The sequence below is a fragment of the Notolepis coatsorum genome (assembly GCF_963971535.1).
Source record: "Notolepis coatsorum genome assembly, chromosome: 2".
Taxonomy (NCBI): Eukaryota; Metazoa; Chordata; class Actinopteri; order Aulopiformes; family Paralepididae; genus Notolepis; species Notolepis coatsorum.
The window spans coordinates 196,456,327-196,470,502 of record NC_140166.1 but is presented as its reverse complement, the minus strand read 5'-3'; the positions used below and the strand labels follow the sequence as shown (position 1 = coordinate 196,470,502).

Genomic DNA, 14,176 nt, shown 5'->3' with positions numbered 1-14,176 from the left:
TCACACATTCATACGAAAATACCATCTAGAGTATAAATATGTTTTTATCGTTTTCTGCAGTATTTCTTAGAACGTGAGATATAGACATAAATGCATATTAGATTATCAAATGCCGTTTGATACCGATCAACGTTATATTAAAAATGTCAACTGTACATGGTCCTAAGTGTTATGACTGATCATCCGCGGGTGAACGGAGGGGGGGGGGGGGGGGTCGTTTATAATTCCGTGACCGAAGTTAAATGATTTATGTAGTATGGGTGATATATAGATCAATCGAAAATGATAAAGAAAAACGCTGAAACTCACGGCAGCTTCCTCGTAGCGATGAGAGTGGAGCAAACAGATCCCAGTTATGTGATGTGGATCGATGCGATCCATCTCCGGTTTGTATAATACTAATATACGCCCAAATCATGTGGATTATTGAGTTATGGCAAAGATCCATATCCACGGTGTGTGTCTTGAGTCCAGGGACGATAAACGAGTGGCCGGACGGAATAGGGAGACGCACCGGTATCACAAGAGATCCACTTCCGGTTGCAACTCGCAGATCAGCCACCAGGTGGCAGTATTGAAGCGTTGCAGAGTTGTGATGGCTCCCGCAGCATATGACAAAGCTCCGTGAGTGAAATATGAATACCATGACGAAAATATGAAATATGAACTTGAAACACATCGTACGCCGTTATTGGCAGAATTCGCATAAACTTGAAACCCGTCGTACGACGTGATTGGCGGGAAAAGTGTTAAGACAGAGGGAAACATGTACAATATAATTTATCTGGGCAACAAGAAGTTGCCATGCAATCAGTACAAACTTGTTCAATCATCTTGTCCAATGTTTCCCAAAAAGTTGTCCAGTGTATCACCACCTATAAAACCGAACCAATAAAAAATTGCAAAAGTTACTTTTCATTTGGACCAACAAACTTGGGTGTAAACCCAAAGTATGGGTTTGAGGGACCCAGCACCAGAAACTTAAGTACTCCCCTGAAACCTTAGCCCTTAGTCTAGGGCTAGTAACAAAACACTCAACATGACCAAAGACATCTACGCAAAACACTAGGGATGTGCCGATCCGATATTAGTGAAATTTGATGGATCGGGTATCCGCTACAGATGGTTCCATTACAACATGTCACTAACAGCACAGCAGCGCATGATTTCACCTTTTTATTTTACTGCAATTGTCTGTCCGTCAATGTCGCACCAAAAACAACCAAATGAACTTCCTTGTATGTGAAGACTAAGACCTTTCTGATTCCGATGATTGAGAAGAGAAATATTGTGCCCAGCTTTCATCCCTGTACGGATTCATTTTGATGAGATATTGGCCAAAGGTTTAGCATTTTTATTGCATTAGCCTATAGCAATAAATGAGCAGAATTGGTTGAAGGTTTAGCAACAAGTCAGTCTCTCTCCCCCTCCCGTGTCTATTGAGTCAATAAAAACATTAGCTTGTTAGCCAACTATCTTTAACAAAGCTAACTGTTAGACATAGGGGCAATGGCGTTTTTGTTCTTTTTAGATTGCAAGGTAAAATAGACCTACCATTGTGGTTCTTCAACTAAAACTAATCTCTTGAACTGGCCAGGCTCGAGAAAGACACAACAGATGCCATAAACCTAGTTACACAATAAGTATTGGCTGTTAACTCACTGGAGGCCAAACCCGAGATAGTCCGGGTTAACTCGCCATGCTCTGGGCGCCAAACCAGAGATTTTTTTTTTTTGTTTTTTTTTTTAAGCATTTATCGCTTTATTTCTACTGGGCAGTCCAGTAGAGAGAGAGAGAGGAGGAATGGGAGACAGAGTGGGGTGAAGACATTCGGGTCGGCCGTGCCGCGGCTGAGCGCGCTATGTGGTTCGCCACTGGGGCGCCCCAGAAATCTCTGGTTTTAATCCATATTTCTTTTATTAGCGATATCCATTAATTTTTCATCCATCCAGCCTGACGTTATCATTGGGAATGGGTCTGAGCTTGCAAAGGGCAAATACCACCGCCTATCGTCTTCCGGATGGTAATTGCACATCATTGGATTGGCTGGGACTGTGCATCAAAAAAATAAGTCCGGTCCAGGTTTTACTTCTCGTGCATGCAGCTGGATACTATTGCATTGACTGGGGGGACTGGGAGCAGCGTGTATTATGTGTTTTGGATATATAACGTTGGATCAATAAACACGATCAATATTTGGAATGGCGATCAGGAATTGGATTCATCTTTTCTCACCATGAAGGCCAGTCTTGTTTGTTTGCATGGATTCCTACACCCAAATTACACACACCAACATGCAGCACAAACAAATGCACACACACAAAGTCAGGCACACAATCAGCAAATACCACGATCACTGAGGAGTAGGGTTGGAAAGGGGAACACGGCAACATTTGGGGAAATTAGGTTATAGTCAGAGAGAGACAACAACATAGATACCAGTTTCCTCTCTGTGTTCAGTAGAAAGCTATGTGGCTGCACGTTAGCCTAGCTTAGCACAATGAATGGAAGCGGACAGTGAGGGGTAGCCTAGGCATTGTCCAACTAACACCTCTACCGAAGGCTACCCAATGGGGTGGGAATCACCAGTTTCATCACGATACGATACGATATTGATTCTTTGGACAACGATACGATATTTTCCGATATCACAAAGTCTGCCACGATACGATTCGATTCAGGTGCCTGCGATCGATATGAGACGATATTATATGCCCATTTAACACAATCAGTAACATTTAAAACAAAAAAAGGCAATGGAAATATCATTTGACATTTTTATTTTTGAGCTCTTCCAGACATTTAAATGAAAAACAATCTATTGTTTTTAATAAATAGACCTCCTGTTCACTGTTTTTGGTTCGTTTTTTTTTTTTACTCAATATTAATATCCTATTCACTGTCAGAGCTGTATTTTGGCTGGAAAAGGCATATTTGGAGTCCGAAGGTGCAGTACCGGCCAGATCCTGGTAGTGGGGCTCTCTCGAGAATGCAGTAACCCGCCTCCTTCCCAGTCCCTAGTGGACCTCTGCTGTTCCCTCTATATGGCTCTGATCAGCTTAGCTTAGTTAGCTTACGCTAACGCAACATTAATTTCGGTATTTAACGCGACGTGGGCATAAAGGAATGGCGAGGATGCAAAGCATGTTAGATGCATTTGACCCGTTGGGGGGAAAAAAACAGGCACTTATTTCGGGTCGCAAAATAGGCGGACTCTGAAGCAATGCTGTCTAACGTTAACACACGCTGCTACTGAGCTACTGTTGTGGCGGCCGGGCGGATATGCATTGCTCACCAGGGGATTTTCAAAATAAGAGTATCGCAATATGAACAATATTTTTACGTTGCATCGATCCTATTTGATAATTGATAATAGATTGATATATCGATCTGGATCGATGTATCGTCCCACCCCTACTACCCATCACTGTCCGCTTGTTCCTTTAAGCTTTTAATTGTTTGCCCCAACCCTTTGGAGGCCAAACCCGAGAAATGCTCTAGGCGCCAAACCCGAGAAATCCTGGGTTTTAATCGATATTTATTTTATTCGCTGGCTATATCCATTAATTTTTTTTGGAGAGACAGTGCCCAGTCATCATGTTGGGCCTCGTTTCCTGTTCCTCATACAGCTCTCTGCCTACAACAGCTGACAACACATACACACACACCACAGCCTGGTGTGTTCTCATAGCTGTTTGTAGCACATCCTACATCAGATGTGAGGTAAGGAATCTATGTTACCAATCTTGGGTTAATCAGATGTTCCTTTCACCGCCATCGGAGCGTGTGTGTGTGTGAGGTTCACGCCGACCAAAGTACGGAGAAGCGATTTTTCAGACCCCGCTTCTGTTCGCCCATGATGACACATAATATAGATAATCTAGCGTTTATTTGAAAACTATTCATAAATGGCACAATTTCTAACGAAATACATTGAAGCTCGATTTGCTGGAGTTTATTGAGATGAGACAGAACGTTCTAGAAATATATTCATATTCATCACGGTATAAAACGGAAATGTATATATGAAAAAATTATCTGTTTCGTAACTATATACATGGAAAACGCGAATCACATTAGCATGTAGCTAACAACATCAGAGATCTTTTTGTGAGACTAAACTCTCCGCTCTTGGTAGTAAATTGCATTGATGTTGGTTGTTTCATCAACAAATGAGGCAGAACACAGTGAATGTATCCGTTTGTTTATTGCACTTTGTTTCTTGCTGAAAAATAGTGGCAAGTTGTTATTGTTTTATTCCATATTAATAAACAGATCAAGATCCCTGATCGACTCTGCAGATTTACCCGCCTCCTTGAAATTGGCGACATGCAATACCGGCCAGATCCTCTTAGGGGCGCCATCGCTCCACTGCAGTATCATTGTGGGCGAGTGGATAATTTTTTTTTACTGTCTATGGGCGTTTCATTTTAGCCTGATTCCAAGCGAACATCCTCCACCGTTGGTCACGGTTCGAAGCGCAGATTTCAGCCTGGAATAATGGGATTTATGATCAGCCAATGGACATATCGATCTACCAGATGCCGATGAATAATGGGGAAATGCTGCCGGCGATCACATGGGCTGACGGTAGGACACTCTTGACCCAAATTACAGCCGGATTGGACATTGTTGTAAAACGCAAGCGATCGATCAGTGAATGTGGCTACTTGAACACACACTGTATTGCTAATCAATAATAGTAATCGGCGTCCCCCGCCGCCCCCATTTCATCCATAGATGCTCTGTAATAGTCCGGATGCTAAGCAGTTTGTTTTATTTCATTCGTATATATACAACAGAAATGCCGTTCGATATAACGTGACTAGCCTTTAGCCCTATAAATAGCTTTCCAGAAAAAATACGAGACGAAAACTGCGATAAAGCTTATATTCACGACGCTATAAAATGACAACTAACTAGGGCTGGGCGATATGACGATATTATATAAATATCGGGTACAGTTCATTAACGATACACTTTTTCAACGTATCGTGGATATCGTGATGTTTTGCCCAAGAGGATTGTGTCGCGTCAATCTGTCCACACGTTACTCGTTCATATCTCAGCCCGTGCTGAGATATGCCCATTCCGCGGTCTGTTAATAAAGTTTTCAATCAGACAGATGTATGGAAAGGCTTTTATTATAACATTCGTTGTAGTAAAATCATTATGCCTCATTTAGTCATCCTGTTTAGCACTGGTCTCCTACTCGACGGCCGCAGGGAGCTAACATTAGTAGCCTTGTTGACGTTGTTCAGCCACAGGACATTCAGGAAGTAAAAAGCTAGGAGCTTGCCGATTGGTGCTAAGAACAGCAGGGCGGGTGCAAGCGCTGTGACGTAATTGGCAGACTCGACTGTCAATCAAAATTATATGTTTCCGTCAGAATGAATGAGTGAAGACTTTGTTAAAGGGTTGCAGAATGGGTACAATACAGTACAGGAGGATGAAGACCAGAAAAAGACTTTCGACTTTTTTACATAAGGGTCCTCCATTTTCAATTCATCAAAACATTTAGAGACATACATATATACAGTAGTTTCATTAAAATGCTATTGATTGATTGATTGATTGATTGATTGATTGATTTAAAACTTTATTAACATATTGCAGAATGGGTACAGTACAGCTCAATACATACAATTGTTAAGGGGATGCAGACCAGAGAAAGACTTTAGTCTTGTTTACATCAGGGTCCCCCATTTTCAATTCATCATATTTCATATCTAAATCATATAATATCTCATTGCTAAATATATGCAATATATAATCTAATAATCTAAATCTAATATAAAAATGCTAAATGCATGGGTATTTTATTTTGTCTTTAATGTTAGCTTGCAAAATCAAATACTGTCTTGGTAAGCCTCATAATGAATTGTTTGGGGTAAAAAAGAAAAACATCGTGATGTGTATCGTGTATCGCCGAAAGGTCAGAAAATATCGTGATATCATATTTAGGCCATATCGCCCAGCCCTACAACTAACCGATGGATTTTTATTTTCTTTAAGCCATTATGAAGGCACGGTTTATGCACTCAAGTGACAATGAGAATGGACAGATAGCAATACTATAAAGTATATATATAGCTATCCAAAAGTACATCGGTTTGTTTACAAAGCGTTGTCCTCCAGCCACATTAGATGGCGAGGGCCGGTCGTCAATGTGTTAAAGATGGTGGCTTTCTGATTTTGAGCAGGAAGTGTAGTGACGCGTTCAACCTTTCTGATTGGTTGAAAATGGCCTTCATGTTTGAACTACATCGCCACCTACTGCTTTGGCATTGTACTACATGTATATACATCACTCGGTGCTCACGAGACAAAACAACGTCTAACTTGCCTGCCAATACACAGCGTTCTGAAAAGCTAAATGAAACGCTTCGTTTTGGCTATAGTGTAACCGCAGCCTTAGACTATTCAGTAGAATTATAACCCTCTTCATGCACAGTGCATTCTCCCATCAATTATGTAGAGCACGACAATACAATATATAATACAATATTTACATTTATATCTTTATTTACCCAGGGTAGGTTAGCTGAGCACAGATGCTCTTTTTCAGCAACGCCCTGCTTCACACTCGTAGTTACACACATTCACACCTCAATGGAAAGAGCAAACTCATTTAATTCAACTCAACAACATTGTTGATTTTATTTTTTTATTAATTCTTTATTTCGATCAGAAAGCTTTGCAATTATGTCTGCTTAATATGTGCATATGACAAATATACAGCCTGTGCAAATAATACCTATATCAATTTTATTCCCCTTTTAAATCCCATGGAAAATGTCCACCTTTGAATATTCCCTGAAAGTTTGCAACCCTACAGAGCAGTGTAGTACCTAAATAAATACTCTGCAGACCTGAGCCGAGTCTCACTAGCTTTTCATTGTAAGATTTTACTGTAAAAAATAAGTAAAGTCTAAGAGATTAGGAGAGGAGATGAGGAATCAGTGGAGGTCAGTGGAGTTGATGGTCTAGAGCCGAGTATGAGTGAAATCTACTGTGTGTGTGCGTGTGTAGCTCCATGTGTTGCCCAGGGCCAGCACTGCAGGCAATGTGAATGACCAGCAGTACAAAGCCCTGTTTGTCCCTCAGTGCTCCGATTGCCACACCAGCACTTAACACTTTTGAGTGCCAGCCACGAGAAATCTTGTTAGTTCATGCCATGCGTTGAGTGCCAACAGACGAGAAATCTCGTTTTTAATCACTATTTTTTATTATCGATTTCCATTCATTTTTCATCAATCTAGCCTCACGTTACCACTGGGACTCTGTCTGAATTTGAACAGGGAAAATACCGCCCCCTATCGTCTGCCGGATGGTAATGCACCCTTTGGATTGGATTGAATGAAAACGCATGGGTAAAAGAAAGTCCGGAATCCACATTTTACTTGTCAGGCATGTAATCCGAGCCGATTGCAGTCTTCGCCGACCCTCAGAACAGCGTGGAATCTGTATTTCCAGTACCCAGCATTGGATCAATAAACGCGATCGATATTTGGAATGGCGATCAGGAATTGAAATAATCTTTTTGGAGAACATCTGATCTGAGGTAAGGAATCTATTTTACCAGTCTTGGGATAATCAGAGCTCTTTTCACCTATATCTCAGCGTGTCCCATATGCGAGTGTGGCTGTGAGTGTGTGTGTGTCAATCAGGAAATAAGATAATCGATTTTTCAGCCCGCTTCTCTAGCGTGCATAAGTACACATATACTATCGATAATCTAGGATTTATTTGAAAACGATTCATAAATAGGCCGAAAAATGACAACGTGTTTTGTGTATTCCACTAAAGAGCTATTATCACAGATTTTTTTTTTTGGAAGTTAAAAAAAACGAGCGTTTTTCAAAATGGTATAAAACGGAAATGAACCGATTAAAAAACAATCCATTTCGACAATGTTGACTGCAAACAAGTCATTGATAAGCGACGGGCGTATTAGACACATAGCCATAATTTAAGATATAGTTTATGCGTTCGCAAATGTGATCGCCCTCCCATTGACTACAGTGCTGGCACTCAAGCGATATTTTTGGCTCCCCCTGCTGGCACGGAAAGTGTTAATAATAACTTATTCGTCATTAGGGTGCTCTGCTGTGCTGTAACTCTCCTTACGTGGCTTTCCTTTGTAAAGTGTCTTCGAGTATCCTTATAATTATTATTGTTGTCGTTATTATTGTTATTATTATCATCTGCTCCCTCCCTCCTTCTAGTAATGCCCCCCTCTCCACCTTTCCCCTGGTCTGACAGCTCATTAGAAAGCAGCCCCAAAAACCTTCTTTCCTCAGTTCTTCTTGGTGAGCTGGTTTGGCTCAAAGTGAAATACTGATGACAACAAGCATCTTAGAATAGAATAGAAATACTTTACTCATCCTGAGGGAAATTTGGCACTACAAATCGCTCACAGTAAACATTTAGGTAGACAAAAACAAAAAGTCATGAATAAGAATAAAAATAAGCCTAAGAATAAAATATGGTCCAGGATATACATTTCCTATATAAAATATACTAATATAAAATGTCCTATATTCTAATATAAAATATACAGTAAAAATATCCAGAATATACAGTAAGTGTAAAATTGTACTATGTCGGTCTAAAAGTAAAAGTCCAGGAAGATAGTACTGTCACCCTGTGCTCAGTGATGCAGTGAGGCACAGTGATGCATTATAAAGTCTGATGGGTGTTGGAATGAAGGACTTCCATCTTGGACAGCGGTGTGATAGACTATTATACATGTGTGTGTGTGTGTGCGTCATGTGTGAATCCCCCAGGACTACCGGCATCTCTGAAGGGAGATTCAGTCTTTTCTCTGTACAAAAACAGCCGCTGCTTTACAGAGTCTAGGATCTCTTCTCTGACCTCTAGTCCTCCTCACACTCACTTACAAAGTGAGGGAGGGGGAGAGAGAGAGAGAGAGAGAGAGAGAGAGAGAGAGAGAGTAGAGGAGAAACACTAATGGTGCAAGAGAGCTAGGAAACACACAAAAAGCAAGAGTGAGCCTTTTCATGTCTGCAAGGTGTTCCAGCCAACAGGGTCAGGCCGTAAAGCAAGCTGACAGTGGCATAATGGTCTTTGTGTCAGACTGAATGTGATCAATAAAAAGTCCCGTCACTGCTCCCATCACTGGGGGGAGAGTTTGTCCCAGGGGGCCGTAGGCTTCACACACACACAAACGCACACACACACATTCTGCCTGTAAAACGCAAACACAGGGGTGCTTATCTCCCCTTCCCACAGCGATGAGTCAGCACTCTTCTCACCAGCTGCTTTCCAAATCACCACGCACAGCGTGTCGGCCTGCAACACTCTCGCATACAGACACATGGGCATGGCCACACAAACACGACTTACTGCTGCCCCGCCAATAGAGCTGTATCCCAGTCTTCCTCCTCGTCTTCCACAGTGATGTAAGACTGTGCGTCTTTGTTTATCGACTTCAAGGCTTTTGATATGGTAGACCATGACATTTTGAGGCATATGTTAATTGGTGTAGGGTTGTCTGACTCCACTGTTGGCCGGTTCTGTAACCATCTCTCTGACAGGACCTAATCTGTTAAAGTTGATGGTTGTACCTCCAATGTCCTGTCTGTCCTCAAGGGGGTGCCACAGGGATCATGTTGTGCCCCTTATTGTTCAATTTATATAAATGACTTAGGTAAGGATGTACCCAATGCTAATTTTCATTACTATGCGGATGACACTAATCTATTGTTGTGCAGGAACTTTTGTCTCAAGCTGCCGAGTATTCATAGCACTTACGGCACAAGATCCCGGGCAGCATGTCGATGTGTCCTTGAGCAAGACACTTAACCCCTAATTGCTCCCGATGAGCAGGTTGGCACCTTGCATGGTTGCCTCCGCCGTCGGTGTGTGAATGTGTGAGTGAATGTGTGAGTGAATGGGTAAAATGTGAGGAACAAATTGTAAAGCGCTTTGGATAAAAGCGCTATATAAAAAAGCAGCCATTTACCATCAAGTGAACTCATCAAATTAAACATCCCAAGATCCAAGACCACCTTCGGCCAAAACTCCTTTCACTTTGCAGCAGCTTATGACTGGAACGCTTTTCAAGACACCCTTAAACTTACAGCTCTTACTTCACTGACTGCCTTCAAGAAAATACTCAACACACTCTTAGTAGATCCCCCCTGCTCTTGCTGATACCCCAGTTTCACACTTGCATACACCAACACACACAACATACACCTAAAACACCTAAGGGAGACTGCAACCCGAAACTGGCCCCTGTAAATGTCCGAACACAACCCCCTCCAATGTACAGTAAATTACCAAGTATGGTCTTGTCAATAATCCAATGTACAGTGTTGTTTGTACAGTTGTACAGTGTCCCCCACCCACCCCTCCTACCCAACCCCCCCCCCCCCCCCTACCCAACCCCCCCCCCCCACTCCTAACGAACCCCCCCCCCCCCCCCCCCCCACTCCTAACCAACCCCCCCCCCCCCCCCCACCCACCCAACCACCTCCAATGTACAGTCCCCCCCCACCCCCACCTACCCAATCCAATGTACAGTTTCCACGCCTAATGTACATACTCTTTTCTTTCTGGACTCTTTTTGTATCACAAACAGTACTGTAATTGCAAATCTGGTATGTCATAAATGTATAGATTGAGCAGTACTGTCTATCTGTATGTCATGTATGTCATATATGTTACGATGAATTGAAAATGGGGGACCCTGATGTAAACAAGACGAAAGTCTTTCTCTGGTCTGCATCCCCTTAACAATTGTATGTATTGAGCTGTACTGTACTGTACCCATTCTGCAATCTGTTAATAAAGTTTTCATTCATTCATTCATTCATACAAGCACTCATTCATACCCCAACCTAGACACGCGCATCCGTTTGCATGCATGCACACACACACACATACTTTCACCCCCCCTAATCCTCCCGTTTATTTCTTTTGTACATAGGCTGTGCATGTGTTTGTTTGTTATTTGCTTGTGTGTATGATTCTTAACTGTTTTTATTTTGTTGTTGGTGTGTATTAGTATTAGGGCTGCACGATTTTGGGAAATAATCTAATTGCAATTTTTCTGACAGATATTGCGATTGCAATTCAATTTGCGATTATAATTTATTTTTTAAGCAGCCCCACAGAGGTTTATTGTAAAATGTGGCTTGCATCTGGCCTACGCGGTAAGTCTTTTCAGGACACCGAGCCTGAAAATGTTTCTTTTTACCTGGGAATCGATACCAATACCCAACGGTACCTTTTTTTCTATACTTTACTCTCCCTCTCTGAAGTCTAAACTTCACAACACACAATCTAAAACGTAAAACCCCTTACCTCCCTCTCCCAAACCGATCTTGTATCTCAATGCGACTTCCTGGTTAAATTAATTAAAATATATACCGTATATATAGCGTTTTTTTTGTTTTTGATAATTGCATCATTCCAAATCGCGATTTCGATTTAAAATCGATTAATCGTTCAGCCCTAGTGTGTATGTGTATGTATGTGTATATATATATATATATTTGTACTCCTTTTGGGGCCTCTTGGACCAGATCGACATTGTAAATAAGAAACCTGTTCTTAATGTTTTATCTGGCTAAATAAAAACAATTTACAAGCTTCTTTTAAACAAATAGAAACCCAACTTCTGCAGCTAAGACTTTAGCATTAAACTAGTACTAAAACCAAAATGGTATTTTCTAAATAAAAAGCGAAACCCCATTCCCGGTCTGCTGTAACTACATGTCAGGGAATTACTCTTGAAATTGTTTTTACTTTCAAATACCTTGGAATTATTCCCTCTCAATCAATCCCTTGTAACCCCCCCCTGCTGCTTGCTCTTGTTATCTTAATCTTTTTGTCCTTTGTCTATGTTAATTTACTGTCCTGTATGGTTGTTCTTGACTTTAAGTTTGTTGTTGTTTTATGTCAGGTGTTGCTAGAAAAATAGCTCTTTGAGCTCAAGCTTCTTACCTGGTGAAATAAAGGTGAAATTAAAAATAAGACAAACACCCACAGGCAATTAGCAGCTAGATGCTAAATCACTTGGGGAAGACTTTGAAATTGTTTTACTGGCCTAAGTGCTGGGCTCAGAGGGATGATTTAATCCATGCCATCATCATCCTTCCTTCAAACCACCATACAGATGATAATGTGTTTTGCGTCTTGAGAGTTCAACCACATCAGCCCATGCTCTGCTTCGGGGATCTGTCCAGGTAGATTAAGATTCGCCCAGGTCTAAACAATTTGAATTGGAAAAGTGCTCCTTTGACGAGGCAAATCTAATGTTTGGACCTGAAAGCTAAATGGGAAAAAATTGCTGAATGTCAGGCCATTATAATTTGACATTATGGGCCACCTACATTTTTTTTAATGTCCTCCTTTCAATGTGCTCAAGACTCTGTTCCTTTCAACTCTGGAACCCAGTCACAATGTTGAGTGGATTATCCTGGTTAAAATAAAGTGAAACGATGTGAGCCTCTAAACAATCAAGTGTGTCCCGTGTCCTCAGCCCAAGTTCAGATGCTGGCGGTACTGATCATCACTGTGCTCGCTGTCCCAGCAGAGGGGTCTGAAAGAGCTCTTTATAAGCAGGCTGGAATTAGTTCACCCTCTTTTACTAAAGTTTCTTCGAACTTCCTGTGTTAAGTGTTAACAGATTACATACTATATGACTCTCTGAACACAGTCCACGGCTTAGGCTTTTCTGAAGACACTTGACTGTTTCCTAAACAGGGTTAGAGTCAAAGCGCAACATTTTCAATCTTGTGCATGCGCATGCATGAGATTGAAAAGTGATGGAGAGCTTGCTCCATTTCTGCTGGGCAGGTAAACTCACTCTTGCCAATTTCTCTGAAGTTGCCTACTGCAACTCCAAAAATCACTGCCCAAACTACCACCAATATTTGGTGTATTGGTAGCCGACATTGGTATGCGGCAGTTGGATGAAGTCTGCTAGCCTCCCTCAGTATGCTCAGTAGAAGTAGGCAAGCAGTAAGCACCCAGTTGTGCCAGTAGTTGGTGGGTTCTTGGCAGTCAACCATCCACACGCTTTTGACATTCAGAGTTATAGACCCTTTGTGGTTGCATAATTGTGAAGGCAAAACTCTACTTCTGGTTCCAAACTGCACAAATCTTTTCAGGAGAGACTCCAGGGACATTCTGGACAAAAGCAATTGACTAGGCAGGTAACTAAACACACGGCCTGGGTTGTCAAGATGTTGCACGGTCACTCCTGTCCCTGGCATGGCTTGATCCAGACTGTCCCTGGAGTCTTGATGAAAAGACCAAACGTCTGCAGTCGGGGAGGGAAATTCACACAAGGCACCAGCTTGGCCTATACTATACTATAACTAAATTTGTCTAATCTATCTGCCATTTGGCAGGTAACCAACCCCCATTTGGAGGTTTCTTTTGTTTCTGAATTCAGTTTGAATGTTAAAATAGTAAAAGGTGGCTGGTGGATTTTGGAAGTAATTGCCTAACGGGGCTGTTGGACAAAAACGTACATTTCCTGCTCCGAGAGCACTAGGAGAGACTGACCGATTGTCCCGTCTTCTGCAGAATCTGGACCAATATGGTAGGTTTGTTTTCAGCTATATTGTATAGCTGCTCGAACAACTAAACACTTTAGGCTCTTGTGCTTAGTTGGGCAAGCTGTTAAGCTGACATTTACAATAAAGTAACCTCCTACAACCAGTAATGACAGGGTTCTTGTGCTGCACTGACCAAGGCTAGCCATGCTCTAATAACACTTATCTTAAATCTACAGATACGGCTTAGCTTAACCCAGTGACACGCAAACTCCCTGCCAAGAACTTGCATAACACATGGCAAATATTTCTAGAGACAGAAACAAATACACAGAGACAATGTGGCAACACCAGCCTTCATATTTACCCTTTCTTTCTGGAAATAAAGAGCCCAGACAAAAGTATTTTCCCCAGAGGGGACTGATGAAGCTACCAGCTGAGAAAGTTGTGACATGTCATTCCTTTACAAAACTTTTTTTCCTTTATTGGGGGAACTACAGTATGGTAAGGTTTGTTTTTGCACTGTGCATACCTTTCAGACTTTGTTGCAAAATATGTTGTATATTGTACCCAGTATGTGACTACCCAGTAACCAACCAACCAGAGATGATTGAGAGCTCGACTGAAGTTGTTTGGTGTCC

The 14,176-nt window shown here is 41.7% G+C and overlaps 1 protein-coding gene across 1 annotated transcript in view; it reads right to left on the bottom strand.

Annotated features, from left to right (window-relative positions):
• Window positions 1-14,176, bottom strand: part of rnf11b (ring finger protein 11b) — a 31,774-nt gene that overhangs the window by 16,482 nt on the left and 1,116 nt on the right. The gene's annotated exons all lie outside the window — the stretch shown is intronic.